Genomic DNA, 23189 nt, shown 5'->3' with positions numbered 1-23189 from the left:
GAGTGAACTGAGCATAAAAATCCTTGCCTTATTTTAGTTGCGGAAGGCGGATACTAAGCAAAGGATTAGAATGTTTAGTATTTAAGTTGGTGAAAATTAGTATTAAAAACACCCCCCAAATAAAAAAAACAAGAAAGGAGATAAGGGACACTCTCTAAGCATGTGACTCTATGTGTGTGTGACAGACAGACACTGAAGGTGGTAGGGAAGGCCTTGTTGAGAAAGTAATATTTTAGCAAATACTTAAAAGTCATCCTTGATTCCTTTCTCTTCCTCATACCTCACATCAGATCCATATCCAAATCTTACTGATTACATCTTCAAAATATATCTCAGACCCACCCATCAAGTAGGTGGATTGATTTGGTAGTAGAAGTTTGTGAAAGCTTTCTTCTGATTGTTGTCATATTCTCAGTGAGTTAGGAAATCAGAGTGCTCAGCTGAGAGTGAGGGTGGGGTGGAAATGATGGAGGTTTGTGGAGAGAGGAGAAGGTGCGAATGTTCAGGAGAGTGGGAGAATGGCTGCAACGGGGAAGTAGTGTATGATTTCCAGGTGGCATGAAGGGGCCTTTGAGTCTTGTGGTCATGAATTTATTTATTTATTTATTTATTTATTTTTATTTTTTTTTAAAGATTTTATTTATTTATTTGAGAGAGAGAGAATGCGAGAGAGAGAGCACGAGAGGGAAGAGGGTCAGAGGGAGAAGCAGACTCCCCGCTGAGCAGGGAGCCCGATGTGGGACTCGATCCCAGGACTCCGGGATCATGACCTGAGCCGAAGGCAGTCGCTTAACCAACTGAGCCACCCAGGCGCCCGTGGTCATGAATTTAAAGTGAGATTAGTGAGTATGTTTTTTTTCTTCCAGCCATATTGAGCTGAAGGGGTGTATGTTTGGAGTGGATTTAACCAGAGAGAGATTTTTACCAAGATAGTGGAATAAAACATGAGAAGGTCAAGGGAATAGAGCATATATGTAAGGGAGTGATTATGATAATATACTCATTTAAATTGTGGAATTTAAACCAGGTAAACAGGAAAGGGAGGACATGAAGTGGCTAAGAGGTGGTGAAAAGATGGTAGAATCAATGAATTGAAGGTCCCATTGAGATTCAAAGATGTTGGAATTTGGGTATGTGAGAGACAGAGCTGTAAAGATAGCTATAAAGGTTGTAGGTCATGGTCAGGCAGTAGGATACAAAAATAGAGATCATGGAGGCATTACCATGCATGGGCTTCGTGGGTAAAGGACAAGATCATTGGAATCAAGGAATTCAGAGACATGGGGTATTAGAAAGATCATGTGTGTGAAATCACTGAGACTTAAGACAGGATCTGTGTAGTGGAGAGTCAGAGTATTAGGGTTCTCCAGAGAAAAAGAACCCATAGGATCGATCTCTCTCGTCTGTATCTTTATATCTGCATTTTTATCTGTATCTCTCCAGAATGAGATTTATTATATGGATTGGCTCACATAATTATGGGGGCTGAGAAGTCCCATGATCTGATGTCTGCAAGCTGGGGATTCAGGAAAGTCGGTGGTGTAAATTCCAGTCCAAGACCAAAGGCGTGAGAACTAGGAACACCAGTGGTGTAAGTCCCAATCCAAGGGCAGAAGACTGATAGGTGGTTTAGTTCAGCAGTCAGGCAGAGACAGAAGGAATTCTTTCTTTCTCTAACTTTTTATTCTATTCAGGCCTTTGATGAATTGGATGATACCCACCCACATTGGGGGGTGGCCAGCTGCTTAACTCAGTCTGCCATTTCATATGCTATTCTCATCTAAAACACCCTCACAGACACATGCAGATATGGTCTTTACCCACATATCTGGGTACCCCATGATCCAGTCAAGCTGACACACAAAATTAACCATCACAACCAGGTAAGGGGTAATAGAGTTTTCACATGATATTCAAAGTGGAGGGTTTTTTTAGGGAAAAGGGAAGGAGACTGATTTAGAAGCATCAGTGAGGAGCAAGGAGGGCACTCTCCTTACCCCCAGGTCCAGTGGTATATAGGGTTTGGGAAAGAGAACTTTCACTACTTGAGGGCAGCGAGAGAAGTATGGCCTCAGAGAACCAGGTTTTATTCTTTTTTAATTTTTATTTTTTAAAGATTTTATTTATTCATTTGATAGAAAGAGACACAGCAAGAGGAGGAACACAAGCAGGGAGAGTGGGAGAGGGAGAAGCAGGCTTCCCCAGATGCGGGGCTCGATCCCAGGACCCTGGCCAGGGTCATGACCTGAGCCGAAGGCAGCTGCTTAACCCACTGAGCCACCCAGGCGCCCCGAGAACCAGATTTTATTTTATTTTATTTATTTTTTTTAAAGATTTTTTATTTATTTATTTGAGAGAGAGAGAGAATGAGAGATAGAAAGCACGAGAGGGAAGAGGGTCGGAGGGAGAAGCAGACTCCCTGCTGAGCAGGGAGCCCGATGTGGGACTCGATCCCGGGACCCCAGGATCATGACCTGAGCCGAAGGCAGTCGCTTAACCAACTGAGCCACCCAGGCGCCCCTGAGAACCAGATTTTAATTAGAACAAGAAGTAGAAGGAAATGTTGAGAGTAGAAGTTGAAAATGTAGTGGAAGAATTTCAAAATTTGGGAAGAGATGTTTGGCACATGGGGACAGAGCAGAGGATGTGTAGAACTGTGTGGGGATTAGAATATGGGAGATGAGAGGTCTGAAAGTCTGGGGCTTCTTCTTTTTTTTTTTTTTTTTTAAGATTTTATTTATTTATTTGACAGAGACTGTGAGAGAGGGAACACAAACAGGGGGAGTGGGAGAGGGAGAAGCAGGCTTCCTGTGGAGCAGGGAGCCTGATGCGGGGCTCGAGCCCAGGACCCTGGGATCATGACCTGAGCCGAAGGCAGATGCTTAACGACTGAGCCACCCAGGCGCCCCTGGGGCTTCTTTTGATGGGACCACATAAACAGAGATAAAGTACTTGATGGCAGATTCTGAGGTAAGGGTGTGAGTGTTGGGAGGGAAGGAGGGGCAAGGAGTCCTGTATCCTAGGGAAGAGCATGCTTATTTTAAATTTTAATTAGTTTTTATTTTTTTTATTTTTTTATTTTTTTTTTAAAGATTTTATTTTTATTTATTGGACAGAGAGAGACAGCGAGAGCAGGAACACAAGCAGGGGGAGTGGGAGAGGGAGAAGCAGGCTTCCTGCTGAGCAGGGAGCCCGATGTGGGACTTGATCCCAGGACCCTGGGATCATGACCTGAGCCGAAGGCAGACGCTTAACGACTGAGCCACCCAGGCGCCCTTAATTAGTTTTTAAAATGAAAATTGTATTTAAGGTGTATATCATGATGTTTTGATATACATAGGACAGTGAAATGATTACCATAGTCACTACCATTTTCTCACATAATTACCTTTTGTGTGTGTGTGATGTGAAAACCTGAAATCTCTCAGCAAATTTCTGGTGTTCAGTATGGTGTTATTAACTTTAATCATCATACTGTACCTTAGATCTCTAGGTTTATTCATCTTATATACCTGCAACTTTGTACCCTTTGACCAACATCTCTCGGTTCCCCCCACCTTCCTGCCCCTGGTAACCACCATTCTACTCCCTGCTTCTGTGTGTTTTTGACTTCTTTAGATTCCATGTGTAAGTGGGATCATGCAGGGTTTTTTTGTTTCTGGCTTATTTCACTTAACATAATGTCCTTCAGGTTCATCAGTGTTGTTGCAAGTGGTAGGATCTCTGGAAGGACATTTTTGTTCCAAGTACTTAGACCCTCTTTTTAAGTATCTGTGAATGGGACGCCTGGGTGGCTCAGTTGGTTAAGCCTCTGCCTTCAGCTCAGGTCATGATCTCTGGGTCCTGGGATTGAGTCCCACATCAGGCTCCTTGCTCAGCAGGAAGCCTGCTTCTCCCTCTGCCTGCCACTCCCCCTGCTTGTGCTTTCTCTCTCTCTCTCTGACAAATAAATAAAATCTTAAAAAAATAAAAAAAATAAATATCTGTGGATGGCAGGGAGGGATGTCTCACTCCAGAAGTAAGTAGTTTTCTTGTGATGAATCCTGTGGGCTCTCTCCTGATGACTACGTGTTAATGATTTTTGCTTTAAATCTTATTTTGTCTCATATTAATATTAATAATATTGAGATTTCTTTTAATTAATATTCGTGTAGTATATGTTTTAATTTCCCAAATTTCTGTCTCACTTTGCTTTAAGCTTATCTTGGTAATCTGTACATAGTTGGATTTTTTAAAAAAATCAGTCTGATAGTCTGTTTTTTGTTAAGTTTAATCTTTTCTTAGTGTAATTACTGATACTTTTAGACCTTTGCCATTTTAGTTTATTTTTTTAACCATCTTTTTTTTTTTTTAAGATTTTATTTATTTTTTTGACAGAGAGAGTGAGAGAGCACAAGCAGGGGGAGTGGGAGAGGGAGAAGCAGGCTTCCTGCCAAGCAGGGAGCCCGATGTGGGGCTCGGTTTCTGTTACACGTATATAGAGAGAGCCCTTTTTCCTATCATCTTCTTTTTTTTTAAGATTTTATTTGAGGGGCACCTGGGTGGCTGAGTCATTAAGCGCCTGCCTTAGGCTCAGGTCATGATCCCAGGGTCCTGGGTTCCAGCCCCACAACGGGCTCCCTGCTCAGTGGGAAGCCTGCTTCTCCCTCCCCCACTCCCCCTGCTTGTGTACACCTCTCTCGCTGTGTCTCTCTCTGTCAAATAAATAAAATCTTAAAAAAAAAAAAGATTTTATCTGAGAGAAAGAAAACACGAGCGGGGGAGGGGCAGAGGGACAAGCAGACTCCTTGTCCAGTGGGGAGCCTGATGCAAGGGCTCCATGCCAGGACCCCAAGACCACAACCTGAGCGGAAGTCAGATATCTGCTCAACCAACTGAGCCACCCAGGTGCCCCAAGAGCCCTTTTGTCTTTTATTGATTTTGAAGTTGAACATCGTATTTCTCTTTTTAGTAATTAACTCTTTAATTTTTAACATGCAGACATACTGATCTCTAAAATTACTATCCCTGCCTTTCTGAATAATACAAGAACCTTAGAATGCCTTAAATCACATTCCTTCCCTCCATCCCAGTCTGTTTTTATTGTTTGGTATTTTAGTTTTACTTTAAATCTGGCTTACTGTAAAGTATTTCCAAATGCACAGATTAAAAATAAAGAATAATATAGAAACACCTGTGCTTTGTCTCATTTTATGCCAATTTGCTTCATATCTTTTTTTTCAAGTTGACTTATTTTATTGTGGAAATTTTCAACATTCCACATATGTGGAAAGAATATAATGAACTTCCATGTATCCTCATCTAGCTTCAGCAATTATCAACATTTTTTCCATTCTTAGTATCATCTATCCTTCCCACTCCCTTCTTTTGATCAGTGGGTTTGAGTACTGTCAACATGATCCATCCTCTTCTTAATGGTCTTTTTTTTTTTAAGATTATTTATTTGAGAGAGAGAGACAGCGAGAGAGGGAACACAAGCAGGGGGAGTGGGAGAGGGAGAAGCAGGCTTCCCGCGGAGCAGGGAGCCTGATGTGGGGCTCGATCTCAGGACCCTGGGATCATGACCTGAGCCGAAGGCGGACACTTAACGACTGAGCCACCCTGACACCCCATGGTCTTTTATCTAATGGTTTTTTTTATCTAAAGATTTTTGCAGCCACTGATGGCTGTTACCTCGATCCATTCTTTTATTAAGGCTTGCAAAATAGCGATTTTCTAATGCTATTATTATTCTGTATTTATGAGCTGGAATCCTTCTATAAAGTGGTATTTTCTTCCATTAACTCTTTGATTACTCTGAAATGTGGTTTATACAGAAGAGGCAGAATAAATGCTTTGGTTCTTTCTCTTCATCAATATTTAGAATAATGAAGTGAGTTAGTCCCTACTAACCTCCAAAAGTGAGCAATGAGTTTTTTGTTTTAGAGTATGATTATGAGTCAGTGGATTTTTATATATTTCATGTATTTCAGGCACTATAGATATTATTCTTATTGGTGTTCACATTGTCCTATCTTAGTGTAGTGGGACCCATTTAAAGTGACTTCTGTGTTCTTTTAATGAGACCCCAATAGTTGTTGGATAGCTTTCTTGCTTTTAGGTACAAGAAAATATCCCAGTTTCATCTGTTTATTTCCTTCTATAAACCTGGAATCAGCCATTTCTCTAAGAAGTCCTAATATCTTTATTGGGAAATGGTATTTAAAGACCACAATTTGGGGGGTGCCTGGGTGGCTCAGTCGTTAAACATCTGCCTTCGGCTCAGGTCGTGATCCCCGGGTCCTGGGATCGAGTCCTGCATCGGGCTCCCTGCTCCACAGGAGGCCTGCTTCTTCCTCTCCCACTCCTCCTGCTTGTGTTCCTACTCTTGCTATCTCTCGCTCTCTGTCATATAAATAAATAAAATCTTAAAAAAAAAAAAAAGACCACAATTTGGGCATCAGATTTTTTTTTTTTTTAAGTATGCTGCCCGCCCAGCACAGAGCCCAGCATGGGGCTCGAACTCATGACCATGAGATCAAGACCTGAACTGGATCAAGAGTCGGATGCTCAACCGACTGAGCCACCCAGGGTGCCCTAGATTTTTTTCTTTTTAAAGATTTCATTTGGGGCACCTGGGTGGCTCAGATGGTTAAGCATCTGCCTTCGGCTTGGGTCATGATCCCAGGGTCCTGGGATCGAGCCCCACATCAGGCTCCTGGCTCGACGGGGAGCCTGCTTCTCCCTCTCCCTCTGCCTCTCTCCCTTCTCATGCTCTCTGTCTCTCTCTCTCTCTCTCTCTCTCTCTCTCTCTCTCTCTCTGTATCTCTGTGTCTCAAATGAATAAATGAAATCTTAAAAAAAAAAGATTTCATTTATTCATTTGACAGAGAGAGAGCACAAGCAAGGGGAGTGGCAGACAGAGGGAGAGGGAGAAGCAGGCTCCCTGCTAAGCATGGAGCCAGATGCGGGGCTCAATCCCAGGATCATGACCTGAGCTGAAGGCAGACACCCAACTGACCTAACTAAACCGATTGTTTATTTATTTACTTACTTATTTTTATTTTTTCAAAGATTTTATTTATCAGACAGAGAGAGGGAGAGAGTACAAGCAGGGGGAGCAGCAGAGGGAGAGGAGAAGCAGGCCCCCCGCCGGGCAGGGAGCCTGATGTGGGGCTCGATCCCACGACCCCAGGATCATGACCCGAGTGGAAGGCAGATGCTTAACCAACTGAGCTACCCAGGTGCCCCACCTTTTTTTTTTTTTAAAGAAAACATGGCAGTTATGTTGCCCTCCTTTCCCCAGAGGCAGCCACTATAACATATTCAGTGACAATCTCTTGCATGCTTTTAAAAATTTTACTATGTATATGTACACAAACTATACAGAAGAGTATTTCGTTGGTTCTAAGATGCATATTTCCCCAACTCCCCATTTAATCTTTGCATTTGTGATGTATTTTTACAACTGATTAACTGGAGAGTTTTTTCTTAGTGGTTTGTCAGATAATAATGTGTCTTATCTGTGGCTTCTTAGAAGGAAAATAGTATTTTAAAATGCAGTATCATATTGTGCTTATCTTTTGGCAGTTTGTTTTTGTTGCTCAGCATGGTTTTTGAGATTTGTTCCTTGTTAATACATGTAGCTCTAGTTTAAGTTTTCTGTAGGTGTTTGGTTATGTGGCTATACATTTTATTTTTAAAAAATTTTAAGAAGATTTGAGAAGGAGAGTGCATGTGTGTGCAAGTGGGGCGGAGGGGCACAGGGAGAAGGAGAGAGAGAATCTCAAGCAGACTCCCTGCTGAGCACAGAGCCCTACATAGGGCACTATCTCACAAGCCTGAGATAGTAACCTGAGCTAAAATCAAGAGTTGGACACTTAACCGACTGAGCCACCCGGGAGCCCCAAGTTGTTTTTTTTTTTTTTTTAAGATTTTATTTATTTGAGAGAGAGAGTGAGCACAAGCAGAGGGAGGGGCAGAGGGAGAAGGAGAGGGACAAGCAGATTCCCCGCTGAGTGGGGACCCCGACATGGGGTCGATTCCAGGACCCCAAGATCACAACCTGAGCTGAAGTCAGATGCTTAACTGACTGAGCCACCCAGGTGCCCTCCACCCCCTTAACCAATTTTTAACCATCACAAACAGTGTTGTAGTGTGAACCTTCTACATGTTTCCTTGTGCTGATGAGTGAGAGTAGAATTTCTGGGTCTTAAGGTTTATGCATGTTTAATTTTCTAGATATCATCAAAATGCTTTCCAAAAAGGTTGTTTCAATTTATACACTCATCAGTAGTATATAAGAATTCATTTTACTCTATGACAATCCTGAGTTTTATTGGTTCTTTATAACTTTTGCTGATCTTATGAGTGTCATACTATTTTATGTTTTAATTTGCCTTTCCTCCATTGTTAGTGAGTTTGAACATATTTCAGTTTGTTTATTGTCTTTTAAGTTTCCTCCCTTGTGTGTTATTTGTTAATTGCCATGGCTTATTTTTCTATTGAGTTGTTTGTTTTTGCTTTAAACTGATTGATAAGTATTCTTAATACATTTGGATACTAATCCTTTATAGTTGTATGCATTGCAAATGTTCTTCTAATCTGTGGCTCTCCCTGTCTTGTTTTTTATAAACCAACTTTATAACAATAGGTGTTATGTTTGAGGTATAATTGACATAGAATAAACTAATGTATTTACAGTGGACAATTTGTTAAATTCTGACATATACTGTGAAACTATCGTTGGGGTCAAGATAATGAACATATCTATAACCCCCAAAACTTTCCTCTCCTCCACTTTCCTTGCCCCCCATAGGCAACCACTAATTTGCTTTCTGTCACTAGTTTAGTTTGTATCTTCTATTTTAAATAAATGGAATCCTACTTGTATATTCAGATGGATATGATAAATGGATATCCAAATGGAGTTGGTCATTAAGTAATATGGGTAATATGGAGCTCAGTTGAAAAGGTCTATTTCTATATCATTCCCTACAATTTCAATTAAACAACCTATTCTGGCTTTTTTTTTTTTTTTTTTTAATCTTAGGCTGTTTTAGCATGCTTTGTGTCCAGTCCTCCTTGCTAAGCTGTTCTTCCCTTTGTTTTTGTCCTTTCTCATTATTCTGCCCTTGCTAGATAGACTCAAGGGCTTCCTACCTTCTGACCCCTGCTTTTTTCCCCCCGTGTCCACATACGTTTTCCTCTGTCCTCTGTTTTTCTCAAAGATTATTTAATTTTTTTCTTTTATTTAGGTTTTAGGGTTCATTTTTATCAAAGTTATATGTGTATATAGTGTGTAGAATCAAACAGTTCTATAGAATCCGTTTTAAAAAAAAGCTTCTTTCCTCATTTATTTCACTTTCCTCAGAGGCAGTTTTAGCTTTTATAGTTAACACTTTTTTTGTATTTATTTCTATTTCTGTAAATAATATGCTTGAATTGCTATTTTGGTACTATCAGTTGTAAGATGCATCACTATTTTATGTACTACTAAAAAAAGAAAATAGGCCCAAGATGGGTAGTCTCTACAAGGCCTTACATAAAGCTGGGAAACTACATGAAAATGTAAATGAGAAATAAACCCACCACATAGAAAGTGACAGAAGGCATGTCTCAATCCTGGTGTTGTGTAGGAGGGGGAAAACTTTCTTAGAGATTTGAAGTGGTTCTCAGTCAGAATTCACACTAGATACTCAAGTGGTACAAAACACTCAAGCAGAGATTTTAATTAAAGGTTGTTTTGGGTTGGTAGTGTCATAGGTGGTTTGAAGAAATATAACAATTGAAAGATGTCATCAGTTGTGTCTGGATTTCAGAGATGTTAAAATATGGGGGGGAAAGGCATTTTAGAATCAGTGGAATATGTATGGAACATGTACTAGACACTGTTCTTAGTGCTAGAAAGATAACTGTGGACAGAAGAAATATCCCTATCCTTACTGAGCTGACGTTCTGGAGAGGGTAACATTTAGACAAAATAAGAATTTGTATGGTGTGCCAGATGTTGCTGATATATAAATAAGATGAAAACTGAACATTGACCATTGGATTTAGCAATTTGGAAGTTGTTGCTGAACTTGATAGGAGAGGGTTCGGTAGAATAATCAGGAAATAAAAGCTCATTGGGGTGATTTTGAAAGAGAAAGGGAGGAGAGGAATTTGGAGATAGTGAGCATAGACAGCTTCTTCTAGGAGTTCTGCTGTCATAGAGAGCAGAGAAATGGATACATAACTGGAGGGGAAATTGGGGTTGAAGAGTTGTCTTTTAAAATGGGAGAAATAGGGGCGCCTGGGTGGCTCAGTTGGTTGAGCGACTGCCTTCGGCTCAAGTCATGATCCTGGAGTCCTGGGATCGAGTCCCGCATCGGGCTCCCTGCTCAGTGGGGGGGTCTGCTTCTCCCTCTGACCCTACCCCCTCTTGTGTACTCTCTCTCTCAAGTAAAAATAAATCTTTAAAAAAAAATAAAATGAGAGAAATAATTGTACACCTGAAACAGTTATATTATGTATCAATTATACCTCAGTAAAAAAGAATAAAAATAAATTGGGAGAAATAAGAATGTTTTTATATAATGCTGTTGGACAGGATCCATAGAGAAGGAAACAGTGCTGATGCAGAGGTGGGAATGGGGAAAGGCTGGGCAATGGGGAATGGGCTTGGGATCTGGTATCCAAGCGGAGGCATTGGCCTTAGGAGCAGTCGGTTCTTCCACGGTAAGTAACAGGGAAGACAAGGCAAACAGGAACCCAGGCTGGTAGCGGTAGTGAGTGCTTCCTGTTTCACTGAGAAAATGGAAGGAAGGGCAGTAGCCAGGAGTGAAGATGTAGAACAGGTGTTGATGGCTTGAGGAGAGAGGAAATGACATGAAATGGACCCATAGGGGAGTGGAGGAATGAATGGATAAGGCAGAAGTCGTAGGATTGTCATGTTGAGCTGAGACACCATTTTAAGTTAGTGATTGTGAATTTTAAGTGAGACGGTTTAGTATGGATGTGTGGGCATGTGTTTTTGTTTTTTTCATTTCAAAGCCACGTTTAGCCGCATGGTATAGGCACAGAGTAGTGAGACAATTGTATTTTTTGTTTTTAATATGTTATGAGGGAAAACTTTAAATACACAAAATAGAGCCATCATGTACTCGTCACACAGCTTCAGTAAATATTAACTAAGTGCCGATCTTGTTTTATCTGTACACTTATCTACTTCCACCCTTGCACATTATTTTGAAGCAACACCAGACATCATATTTTGTGCACAAATATTTCATATTTCTAAGAGATATGGATGCTTGCAAAAATACCATTATCATACCAAAAATTTTAATAATTCCTTAATATCCAGTTTCCTGGCAGTTTTCAAATTTCCATTTGTCTCTGGAATGTCCTGAAGTGTTTAGTTGTTTGACAGCGCGTTATATTTAATAAGGGTGGGTGTTCTGCCAGGCAAGTATGATGAAGTGAGGGAGGGGGCAGGACACTTGAGGTGCGTGCAGGAGAGTGGACCTCAGTCTAAGCTGTAATGGACTTTGAACTCTAAGCTAAGGCAGGAGATGAAGACCTGAGAGGGGAGTAGAATCAATGGCTTGTAATTCCTGGTGGGGTCAAAGTATTGTTGGAGTTGGGGTGCTAGAGGGAGCAACCTGAAAAGATAGGGAGTGGTGATTGGTGGGTGGGGTGCAGATGAAGTAGAGATTATGGAGAGACTGTAGTTACTGTGCTGGCACGTTCTAGGCCAGGATATTGATTGAGGGAGGGAGTGGCTACCGTAGGGTAGAGGGCAGGGTTGTTTGCCTATGAGGAGGTCAGGAAACTGAGAAGGTCAAGTATCGCGACAGTCACCCAGGTGAGTGAGTGAATGACTTGGAATTATGACAGGCCAGTGAGATAGGAACTAAAATGTGGGAGGCTTGAGAAGTGATCTAGGCATAGCCATATGAATGCAACAGAGGGGTGGGAGGTGGTAGCATCATCTGACAGGGAGCTGTTTTAGGAAGGAAGGAAGGGGAATAATCTGGAAGCAGAGGTGAGGGACAACATGAATACCTCCTCTTCTGCCCGAGGCCCAGTAGTAGAAGGGGTGTGGGAGAGGAGCAACCACAGATAAGACTGTAGAGTGAGCAGTGGCCTCAGAGAAACTGATTTCACTTGGAGCAGAAATTGAGGAGGAGTAGGAGAGGGGAGCTGTTGATGAAAGGGGATGTACTTAGCCATGTGGGAATGAGAGCTTAGGGATTTGGAATGACCCAGAGTCCTGGGATTCCTGTGGTAAGTGATATAAAGAAGGAATGATCATAATGAGATGAGTCTTGATGTCTCAGGCAAATTGTAGTGTAAGCAGGTGAGGAATAGAGGGTGAAGGGGTCCCTTCACTTCCCTGCTGGTGCTGGTGCAGAGGCTGGGGGAAAGGCAGAGGAGCTACAGCTCCGCTACTTGCTCTGCACTCCTGGGGCTAGCATGGTCTACAGTAAGAGACTGTTCATGCAGCTAGTCAAAAATTAGAATTTCCTCTTCTTCTTCTTCTTCTTTTTTTTTTTTTTTTAAGATGTTACTTATTTATTTGACAGAGAGAGACACGGCAAGAGAGGGAACACAAGCAGGGGGAGGTGGGAGACGGAGAAGCAGGCTTCCCGCCGAGCAGGGAGCCCAATATGGGGCTCGATCCCAGGACCCTGGGACCACGACCTGAGCTGAAGGCAGACACTTAACGACTGAGCCACCCAGGCGCCCCTAGAATTTCCTCTTCTATTCCCTGTTGTTTACCTGCCCTGCCTCTATTTTTTCCCCTTTCTTATTGAAAACTTAGAGTACAACATCTAGATGTTTTCAGTACCCTATTCTTAAATATCCTAGGTAGTCTGGAAACTGGTAAATGATGCTGTTACTAGTTTGCTGGGGAAATGACAGCAAGATTACAGTAAGGAATTGGAGTCTCACCATCAGGGTTAGAAAGGGAAAGGAAGGAACAGATTTCAGGGAGAGTTAGCTTTAGATTCCTTAAATCTGGCCTAGGAAACGGAGTTAGAAGAGGAAAGAGTTTGACCTGTGTCCTGGGAGGGGAGAGTAAAGTTCTGTCTTGAAGGAGGGAATCTGCCCAAGGATCTGTGTTTTTGTTTGTTTGTTTTGTTTTATTTATTTATTAGAGAGAGAGCACACAAGGGGGCTGGGTAGGAGGCACAGAGAGAAAGAGGGAGAGAAAGAATCTTAAGCAGGCTCCATGCCCAGCAGAGAGCCTGTCTTGGGGCTTGATCTAACGAACCTGGGATCATGACCTGAGCTGAAATCAAGAGTTGAACACTTAACCAACTAAACCACCCAAGTGCCTGCAAGGATTTGTGTTTTGACAGGTTCCTGAAAGAGCTGTTGCTGGATGGGAGCCTCAACTATTGTTAGATTCATTCATTTCAGTGGATATTTATTAGTACTTACTATGTGCCCGGCACTGGGCTAGATGTTCAGGATATCATGTTGAGCATGTAGAAAGGTTCCCATTTACATGGGTTTACAATCTAGCAGGAAAGACAATTAAACCAGAAATTATAATTTAATGTGAAGGCTTTGTAGTGAGGGTTCTTTGGGAGTCTGTAGTGAAAGCCTCAGGTTAGTCTCAGATCGGGTAGGGAGAGGGGAAGAGTGCAGGTTCTGGAGTTAGTGACACGGGAGCAGAGACCTGAAAGATGAACTGCAGTTAGCTAGGCAAAGAGAATAGGGAGGAGAGTTACATGTCCAGCAGCCACAGCTCGACTCTCTGTGTCTCTCCAATTTCCAAACCTTTCTTCCCAGGAAATAGGGAACAGAATCATCTGTTCTGATCACCATATTCACCCCCAATATTCCTGTACACCAGGAGTTGGCAGACTACTGCTCATACATCGGTCAACTATGGCCTGCTACTTGTTTTTGAATGGCTGGCAAGTTAAGAATGGTTAGCAATTCAAACTGTAAGCTAAGAATAGTGGCAAAATTCAAACCCCGATATCTTAGTTCAAAGTCTGTGTTCATTCCACTGATCACATTGTATTACAATTAGTTGTTTATATTTCTATCCCTCAAGAAGAGACTTGAACTTGAATGACAGGTTGTTTTTTCTTATATCCATCATTTCCAGCACAGGGTGAGTCCAAAATAAATGTTTATTCAGTGACTTTCATGTAAGTAATTTCATTTGCTCCCTTGCAGTAAATCCTATGAAAATAACACATACATCAAATTTTCAAATAATTGATATTAACTCGTACATACCATTTCTTTTTTTTCTCCCCCCCCAGCTTTTTTTTTTTAAGTTTGTTTATTTATTTATTTAAGTAATCTCCACACCCAGCATGGGACTCGAACTCCTGACCCCAAGATCAAGAGTCGCAATGCTTCTCCGACTGAGCCAGCCAGGTATTCCCCCCCACCGCCAACTTTTTTTCTAAGATTTTATTTTTTTAAAGTAATCTCTGCAATCAGTGTGGTGCTCAAACCCACAATCCCAAGATTAAGAGTCACATGCTCTACTGATTGAGTCAGCCATTTCTTTCATTTATTTTTTATTTAGTTTTTTAAAGATTTTATTTAAGAGAGAGCAAAAGTGATCACAGAGGGAGAGGGAGAAGCCGACTTGCTGCTGAGTGGAGAGCCCGATGCAGGGTTTGATCCCAGGACCCTGAGACCACGACCTAACCAACTAAGCCACCAGGCGTGCCCCCCCCTTTAAAAGATTTTATTTATTTGTCAGAGAGAGAGAGAGAGAGAGCACAAGCAGGGGGAGTGGCAGGCAGAGGGAGAAGCAGGCCCCCTGCTGAGCAAGGAGCCCAATGCAGGACTCAGTCCCAGGACCCTGGCGTCATAACCTGAGCCGAAGGCTGACGCTTAACTTACTAAGCCACCCAGGCATCCCCATTTCTTCCATTTATAATAGCAATATTTATTTATTTATTTATTTATTTTTAAAGATTTTATTTATTTATTTGAGAGAGAGAATGAGAGAGAGAGAGAGAAAGCATGAGAGGGGGGAGGGTCAGAGGGAGAAGCAGACTCCCTGCCGAGCTGGGAGCCCAATGCGGGACTCGATCCCGGGATTCCAGGATCATGACCTGAGCCGAAGGCAGTCGCTTAACCAACTGAGCCACCCAGGCGCCCTATAATAGCAATATTTTAAAAAATGTATTATATCATTGAAAAATTGATTTCATTAAATGTAACTAAAGATAATTAGAAATATTTTGTGCTATAACAAAAGGCCTTCAGGGACTACTGACTTACTGACATTTATGTACAGCTGTTTGTTCCTATAGTAAATAATCTCAGAATGCTAGATACTTCTAGTTTTTGTCAGCTTTTTGTAATATCTTTTTTTTTATTTTTTAAAGATTTTATTTATTTATTTATTTGAGAGAGAGAGAGAATGGGAGATAGAGAGCACGAGAAGGAAGAGGGTCAGAGGGAGAAGCAGACTTCCTGCTGAGCAGGGAGCCCGATGGTGGGACTCGATCCCGGGACTCCAGGATCATGACCTGAGCTGAAGGCAGTTGCTTAACCAGCTGAGCCACCCAGGCGCCCTCTTAATACTTAAATTATGTGCACAGTATGTCAATATCTTTTGTTTCCCCATTCTCCTGTAAAACTGGCTGGCACTTTTTTTTTTTTTAAAGATTTTATTTATTTGAGAGAGAATGAGAGACAGAGAGCATGAGAGGGAAGAGGGTCAGAGGGAGAAGCAGACCCTCCGCTGAGCAGGGAGCCCGATGTGGGACTCGATCCCGGGACTCCAGGATCATGACCTGAGCCGAAGGCAGTCGCTTAACCAACTGAGCCACCCAGGCGCCCCAGCTTTTTGTAATATCTATTCCTTTGTCAGCTGTCAGTTATAGTTGCTTCCCCCCCACTTTAAATTTGCTGCTTCTGTCTTTTATAGATTCAGAACCTAGAAATCTGATCTTAAAGATTTTTTTTTTTTTTTTTTAATTTAACAGAGATAGAGCACAAGTAGGCAGAGTGGCAGACAGAGGGAGAGGGAGAAGCAGGCTCTCCGCCAAGCAGAGAGCCTGATGCGGGGCTCGATCCCAGGACCCTGGGATCATGACCTGAGCCGAAGGCAGCCGCTTAACCGACTGAGCCACTCAGGCGCCCCTTTTTATTAGAACTGTATATAAAGTAGGAGCAGATAGTCTTGAGGAGGATAATACTTGTGAGTAAAGTGATAAGTGAGGTGTTTTTGTTCTTAAGGAATTGGTACCTGTTGGAGAGATCGAACATACTGGGAACAGTCATAATGTAAAAGTATCAACTTCAAACTCGTATACCTCACCGCCTCCTTAACATCTCTACGTGGATGTCTAATATGCATCTCAAATTTAATGTTTCCCCCAGGCTTCTTCCCACAGCCATCCCCATATTAGGACATAAAGACTGTCCTTCCATTACTTGAGCCTAAAACCTGGGAATCATCCTTGATGCCTTCTGTCTCTGTAACATCTCACATCTGATCATGTTTGTTTGTTTTAAGATTTTATTTATTTATTTGACAGAGAGAGAGAGAGTTAGAGCAGGAACACAGAGGGAGAGGGAGAAGGAGGCTTCCCGCAGAGCGGGGAGCCTGATGCAGGCTCGATCCCAGGACCCTGGGATCATGACCTGAGCCGAAGGCAGTCGCTTAACGACTGAGCCACCCAGGCGCCCCACATCCAATTATGTTTTACCTTCAGAATACATACTGAATCTGATCACCGTTTCTGCTGCTACCACCAAGATTCAAACTGCCATTCTCTCTTTCCTGGATTATTATTACATTTAGTCTTTTGACTTATTCCCCTGCTTCTGCCCTTGTCTCTGTACATTCTGTTCTCAGTAGACATCCAGAATGATCCTCTAAAAAGTCAAATTAGATTGTCACTCCTTTGCTCAAAATCTTCCAGTGGCTTTCCATCTCAGGTGAAAGACAAAGTTCTGACAGTGGCCTAAAAGACTGTAGAGTCTGTTCTCAGTTTACCTCTTTGGCCTAATTACCTATGATCCTTTCCTCTGTTCATGTCCCTTCAGTCGCAGGGACATCTTTGCTTTTTTTCTAAGATCCAGGTTGTTCCTTCTTTAAAACCTTTATACTTCCTGTTATCTCTTCCTGAAATGCTTCTCCTGTGTTGGCAGCATGGCTTTTCCTCTTTCTTTAGGTGTAAGGCTCAGATGTCACCGTATCAATGAGGCCCTGGCTCTCTTTATCTCCTTTACCCTGCTTTATTTTTCTCCATAGCGTTTATCAGCATGCGATAGGCTGTGTGCATATGCATGTGTAATTAATTAATTTTAACTTTAAATTTTTTTGAAGGTTTTTTTTTAAGATTTTATTTATTTATTTGACACAGAGAGACACAGTGAGAGAGGGAACACAAGCAGGGGGAGTGGGAGAGGAAGAAGCAGGCTTTCCGCCAAGCAGGGAGCCCGATGCGGGGCTTGATCCCAGGACCCTGGGACCATGATCTGAGCCGAAGGCAGACGCTTAACAACTGAGCCACCCAGGCGCCCTGTTTTTGATTTTATTTGAGAGAGAGCAAGAGAGAGTGAGAGAGAGATCATGAGCATGGGGAGGGGCAGAGGGAGAGGGAGAAGCCGACTCCCTACTGAGCAGGGAGCCCGAAGTGAAGTGGGTCTCCATGCCAGGACCCCAGGATCACGACCTGAGCCAAAGGCAGACGCTCAACTGACTGAGCGACCCAGGTGCCCTTAATTTTAATTTTAAAAATTTGTTTCACTGCTGTCTCACCATAGGTGTAGAATAGAGAGTAAGCCAAAAATGACCAGCTGCCTGTTTTTGTAAATAAACTTGAATTAGAACACAGCCATGCTCCTACATTAGTATATTGTCTGTGGCTGCTTTCACACTCCCAACAGCAGAGTTGAGTATTGTGACAGAGACCATATGGCCTGTAAAGCCTACAATATTTGCTGCCTGGCCCTTTATTGAAAAATATTGTTTGCTGACCCTTGGGCTAGAACGATATCTGGCACATAGTAGGTGACTGAATGAACATAAAGTAAATGCTAAGTGGCAGGGTACAAACTATAAATTGCTAGTGAGGATATGGGTTAATATTTCAAAAGTTGTTTTTAGATTTTAATAATTAGGATAATTTGGGAATATGTCAACCGTAATAACTTATTCAAGCTGCAGTTCTTGAATTTATTGCAGGCATTACTACCTGATAACAGAGATAGGCCAACTTTTTGAAGGCTACACCTAAATTGGAGATGATAGTTTTTCAAAGGCACAAGATCCTTTTAAATATCAGCTTTTATATGGTGTTACAGAAAGAACTCTAAATAATGAGTTGGTGGTAGTTGTTGGTTGCATGCTGTGAAAAGCATGAACCTAAATAAACGTATACAGTTCTCAATCACTTATGCTAAAGGATGGACGTATAGAATAGACAATAATACATTGTGTTTGAGTTTGAATATATTTTTGGATTGCAATGGATTAGCCTCACTATTCCAGGTACTTCTTTATTATTATTTTTTTTAGAAAAAATTTTTTTTTAAGATTTATTTATTTATTTGAGAGAAAGAGTGAGAGAGAGAGAGAGAGCACATGAGAGGGGGGAGAGTCAGAGGGAGAAGCAGACTCCCTGCTGAGCAGGGAGCCTGATGCGGGACTCGATCCCGGGACTCCAGGATCATGACCTGAGCCGAAGGCAGTTGCTTAACCAACTGAGCCACCCAGGCGCCCTATTCCAGGTACTTCTGATAGTGTATTTAAGTAGCACAGTAAAATTAAACTGCAAAACCCAGCTCAGAAGAATCTGGAAAATTGTATTGCTTCTGGCATCCTGTCTTTGTCCAAATCGTATCTTTTTATTTTATTTATTTTTATTTTTTAATTTTTTTGAGAGAGAGCATGATGGGGGGGCAGAGGGAGAGAGAACGAATCATAAGCAGGCTCCCCACTGAATGCAGAGCCAGACACGGGGCTTGACTTCACAACCCTGAGTTTATGACCTGAGCTGAAATTAAGAGTCGGATGCTTAACTGACTGAGCCACCCAGATGTCCCAGTATTCTAGTTTTAAAAGGCCTTTACTATTAATTGAGTTGAGTATAGAGAAGGAATGTTGGACTATTTACTGCATGCTTAGAAAACAAATATAATTTAAGCAAATGAAAAAGAATTATGGAAGCAGGGCTGGAAGAAACTTCATTCAGTATATATTTGAATGCACCATAGCCACTTGATTAGACTGGGTTACAGAGGTATTGAATAAGACAGAGTTGTTGCCCTCATGAGACTTAATGTCTAATCCTCCTCCCCAGTCTCCACCTCACCTCATTTTATGTTGTGTATTGGAATCTAAAGCTTGAGAGAGCAAGTACTTTCCCCAGGGTTGTGTAGATTGTTACTGGTAGAATGGAACTAGAATGCAAGTTTCTTATGTGGGCAATAAAGGCAAAATATTGATTCATTTATGCACAGTTTTGTATTTATCCCTGTACTAAGTACTGGAAGATAGGGTGGTAAGTAGAAGGGCACATTTTTTTGATGTAGAGCTTCAAAGGAATTTTTTTGGGGGGAGAATCCAGAATGTTTTCTACTATGTTGCATTATACTATTTACAGTCTTTAATCTAATAGGAAGGTTAGGGGCTCTCATATATGATTCTTCAGTGTGACTGAGTTCAATAAGTTTAGTGTTTTTCTGACACCTAAAGTCCGTTTTATTGAAGTACTGGGACTTTTGCATGAGGAAGGAAGAATGAAGTAGTTATGGATTCTCTGTGGGAAGGGACCTTTATTTATTTCAAAATTTGTATAGAGTCTAAACTTTTGCCCTATGAGTAAGAAAGAACCTTTTTTCTTTTCAATGGCTGTGCTATCAGAGGTCTCAGTGGTCATAGAATCACATCTAAAGCAGAACACATATTTATTCTTTAAAATTTCTTCTCAAACTGATTGAGATTATATTTGATTTTTTTTTCCCTCAGTGCTTGTTTGCTAAAAAAAATCAAACATTTGACAGTCTAGGGAAGATGAAAAAGGTTAATTAAACTGTGGCTAAATAATTTAGGATGTTTTAGTTATTTGGTGGCATAGACGATTCAGGCTTTTTTTCCTTAAAATGTCTAATTGGGAATGCTTTTACAATGGAGAATTTTCAGAGTAAGTTATCTTCACCTCAGGCCTCCTTGCTGTTCCTGTTCCAGAGTATCTTCTTCCATTCTGCTGGGACCAATTAGTTCTTGGCTCAGTTGTTTTAGTTTCTCTTTGGAAGGTGAACTTAACCATGTTTATAATCTGTGAACATTAAATTCTCTGCCGGTGATCTAAAACACATTGAATTGGGTATCTTCAAATGCAGATGATTTATTTTCTCCGAATTTGGATCATAGCATTTAAAAATGAAAAGACCTGGGGTGCCTGGGTGGTTCAGTTGGTTGAGTGTCTGACTCTAAATTTTGGATCAGGTCATGATCTCAGAGTCATGATCTCAGGGTCATTAGATGGGGCTTCGTGCTCAGCACAGAGTCTGCTTGAGATTCCTTCTTCTTCCTCTGCCCCTCCCCATGCTTGTGCTCCATAAACAAACAAACAAACTCTTAAAAAAAATGCCTCTTTAAAAAAAATGAAAAGACCTTAGAAACAGTGGTTATTATATATTAGTGATGATTATTCTAGTTCTGTTGCAGGTATAACCACATTTTGAGACACTACAAATTAGTGTTATGTTGTAGAGGAGGTAGTATGACTACCAGTCTCAAATTAATCATTTCAAAAATATTTATAAAATAACTGAAATAATATGCTAATAAGAAGCATGGACTGTGGTATAAATATAGGTGATTTCAAATAACACTTAAAGCTAGAATGGCATACAATTTGAAACATATTGTCACATTTTAATTGTGTATGTGTTAAATCAATCATAAAATATCTTTTACCATGATCAAATCAAATATTTCAGTGTGTTCTGGAGAGAAGGAGGAGGAGCTGGATGAGTGGAAATGTTGTTTGATGTCATTTGGTTAGTATATATGGTGTATATATATAACAAGGCAGGCTAAGTTTGACCTTCCAGCATTTCAGGCTGGGGTCTCCAGGCATGCTGTTGCAGTTATCTATTGCCAAGGAACAAAACTACATCAGACTTGGCACAGAACTCTCAAGGTTCTGGGTGTTGACTAGGCTTATCTAAGTGATTCTTGCACAAGTACTTTCACATACTTGTAGTCTGATGGGTCTTGTGTTCTCTCCTTCTAGACTCACAGGTCTGGCACTTGAGTAAGGAAGTCCAAATAACTAGGATCTGGAATAACTCCTTGAACATCACTATCTCTGTTTCTGTGTAGTCCCCGCAAAAGGGCTTCATAGTAGCCAGAGTTCTTACATTGGAGGCTTAGGGCTCCAAAAGCACTTGTTCTGAATAAGAGAGCCAGAAGGGAGGTGTATTGTCTTTTATGACCTAAATTCAGAATCAGTGTCATTTCTATTGCATTTTATTCATTAGAAGTGAGTCAGTAAGGCCAACCCATATTCAAAGGGAAGGGAATTAGACTCCACCTCTTTCTGGGAAGAGTGTCAAGAATATGCAGACATATTTCAAAGCCACTTTGGTTGTTCTTCCTGCCACAGATTATTCACATTACTCCGAAGTGCAAAACACACTTACCCCTTCTCAGAGGGGTCATTTTTTTTTTTTTTAATATGGAACACTTCACGAATTTGAGAATTTGTGTGTCATCCTTGTGCGGGGGCCATGCTAATCTTTCTCTGTATTGTTCCAATTTTAGTATATGTGCTGCCAGAGCAAGCACAGAGGGGTCTTACCTGCAACATCATCATGCTCAGGCTTGAGGTCTAGGATCTTGTCATCTAAATCAGATCCAGGTGCAGGTTAGGCTATTTGGATATTGTTCCTTGCATATAGCTCCCGGGGTACCGTTACTTTCACTTTGAAGACCTGTAAGCTAAAGAGATATGTTATCTCTCCCTAGCCCACCCAGTATGCAACAGTGGACAGGCGTAAGATAACCACTATGGACATTGCTGTTAAAAAATAAAAATGTAAGGAACAGAATAGTTGTTGGTCCACAGCAAATCTGAAATCCAGCCAGGCCCATATCATCACTTCTGTGATTAGGGCTCGGCTATATTGCCTAGGAACCATCCTTCGTAGCTCTTGGTTTTGCCCTCTGGATTAGCCTTCCTATTCCATAAAATGTATCCTTTGTTTGCAGCTGAGTAATTTCCTAAACCATAGGGTTTGAGCATGAAGGGGGTGTTTGTCCCAAAAACCTCTTTTCATTTTGTACTGTCTTGTTTAGTCCAGAATGACAGTGTTTCTCAACATAGAATTTTCTGAATCTTTTTGAGGGGTTTACTCTGTTAGACAAAAGCCACACTTACACAGTGATATAAGCCTTTCTCTACCTTAGGCTCTGTAGAAGAGGAAAAAGTTTTCCTTGACCTCTTAAGATCCCTGGCTGTGTCTGAAAATTAAATTGACAAAGATTAAAAGGATACACATTTATTTAATGTAAGTTTTATGTGACACAGGAGCCTTTATTAGTAAATGAAGACCTGTTTATTTTTTGAGTTTTTATTTTACATTCCAGTTAGTTAACATACAGTGTAATAATAGTTTCAGGTGTACAATATAGTGATTCAGCACTTACATACATCACCCATTGCTCATCACAAGTGCATTCCTTCATCCCCATCACCTATTTCCCCCATCTCCCCACCCGCCTCCCCTCTGGTAACCATCAGTTTGTTTTCTGTACTTAGGAGTCTGATTCTTGGTTTGCCTCTGTTTTTTTCTCCTATGCTCATTTGTTTTGTTTCTTCTTTTTTTTAAAGATTTTATTCATCCATTTGACAGAGAGAGAGAGAACACAAGTAGGCAGAGAGGCAGGCAGAGGGAGAGGGAGAAGCAGACTCTTCATGGAGCAGGGAGCCCGACGTGGGGCTCGATCCTAGGACCCTGGGATCATGACCCGAGCTGAAGGCAGCCGCTTACCCGACTGAGCCACCCAGGTGCCCCTTGTTTCTTAAATTCCACATATGAGTGAAGTCATGTGGTATTTGTCTTTCTCTGAGTGACTTATTTTACTTAGCTTAATGCTCTCTAACTCCAACCACATCGTTGCAAATGGCAAGATTTCATTCCTTTTTATGGCTGAGAAATATTCCAGTGTGTGTGTGTGTGTGTGTGTGTGTGTGTGTGTGTGTGTGTGTGTGTGT

General features: G+C 41.4%; 1 protein-coding gene and 1 non-coding gene across 6 annotated transcripts in view; one reads left to right on the top strand and one right to left on the bottom strand.

Moving 5' to 3' along the window:
• The window catches only part of SPATS2 (spermatogenesis associated serine rich 2), a 150155-nt gene that overhangs the window by 15304 nt on the left and 111662 nt on the right, over positions 1-23189 (top strand). The gene's annotated exons all lie outside the window — the stretch shown is intronic.
• LOC112832749 (U6 spliceosomal RNA) lies at positions 21654-21760 on the bottom strand. Its single transcript, XR_003210445.1, has one exon. It is a non-coding gene; the product is annotated as a U6 spliceosomal RNA (small nuclear RNA).

Source organism: Callorhinus ursinus, unplaced genomic scaffold, assembly GCF_003265705.2.
Source record: "Callorhinus ursinus isolate GAN/ISIS: 27379988/994484 unplaced genomic scaffold, GSC_fseal_2.0 scaffold44, whole genome shotgun sequence".
In the NCBI taxonomy this organism is placed as follows: Eukaryota; Metazoa; Chordata; class Mammalia; order Carnivora; family Otariidae; genus Callorhinus; species Callorhinus ursinus.
This window is presented reverse-complemented; position numbering and strand designations above follow the sequence as displayed.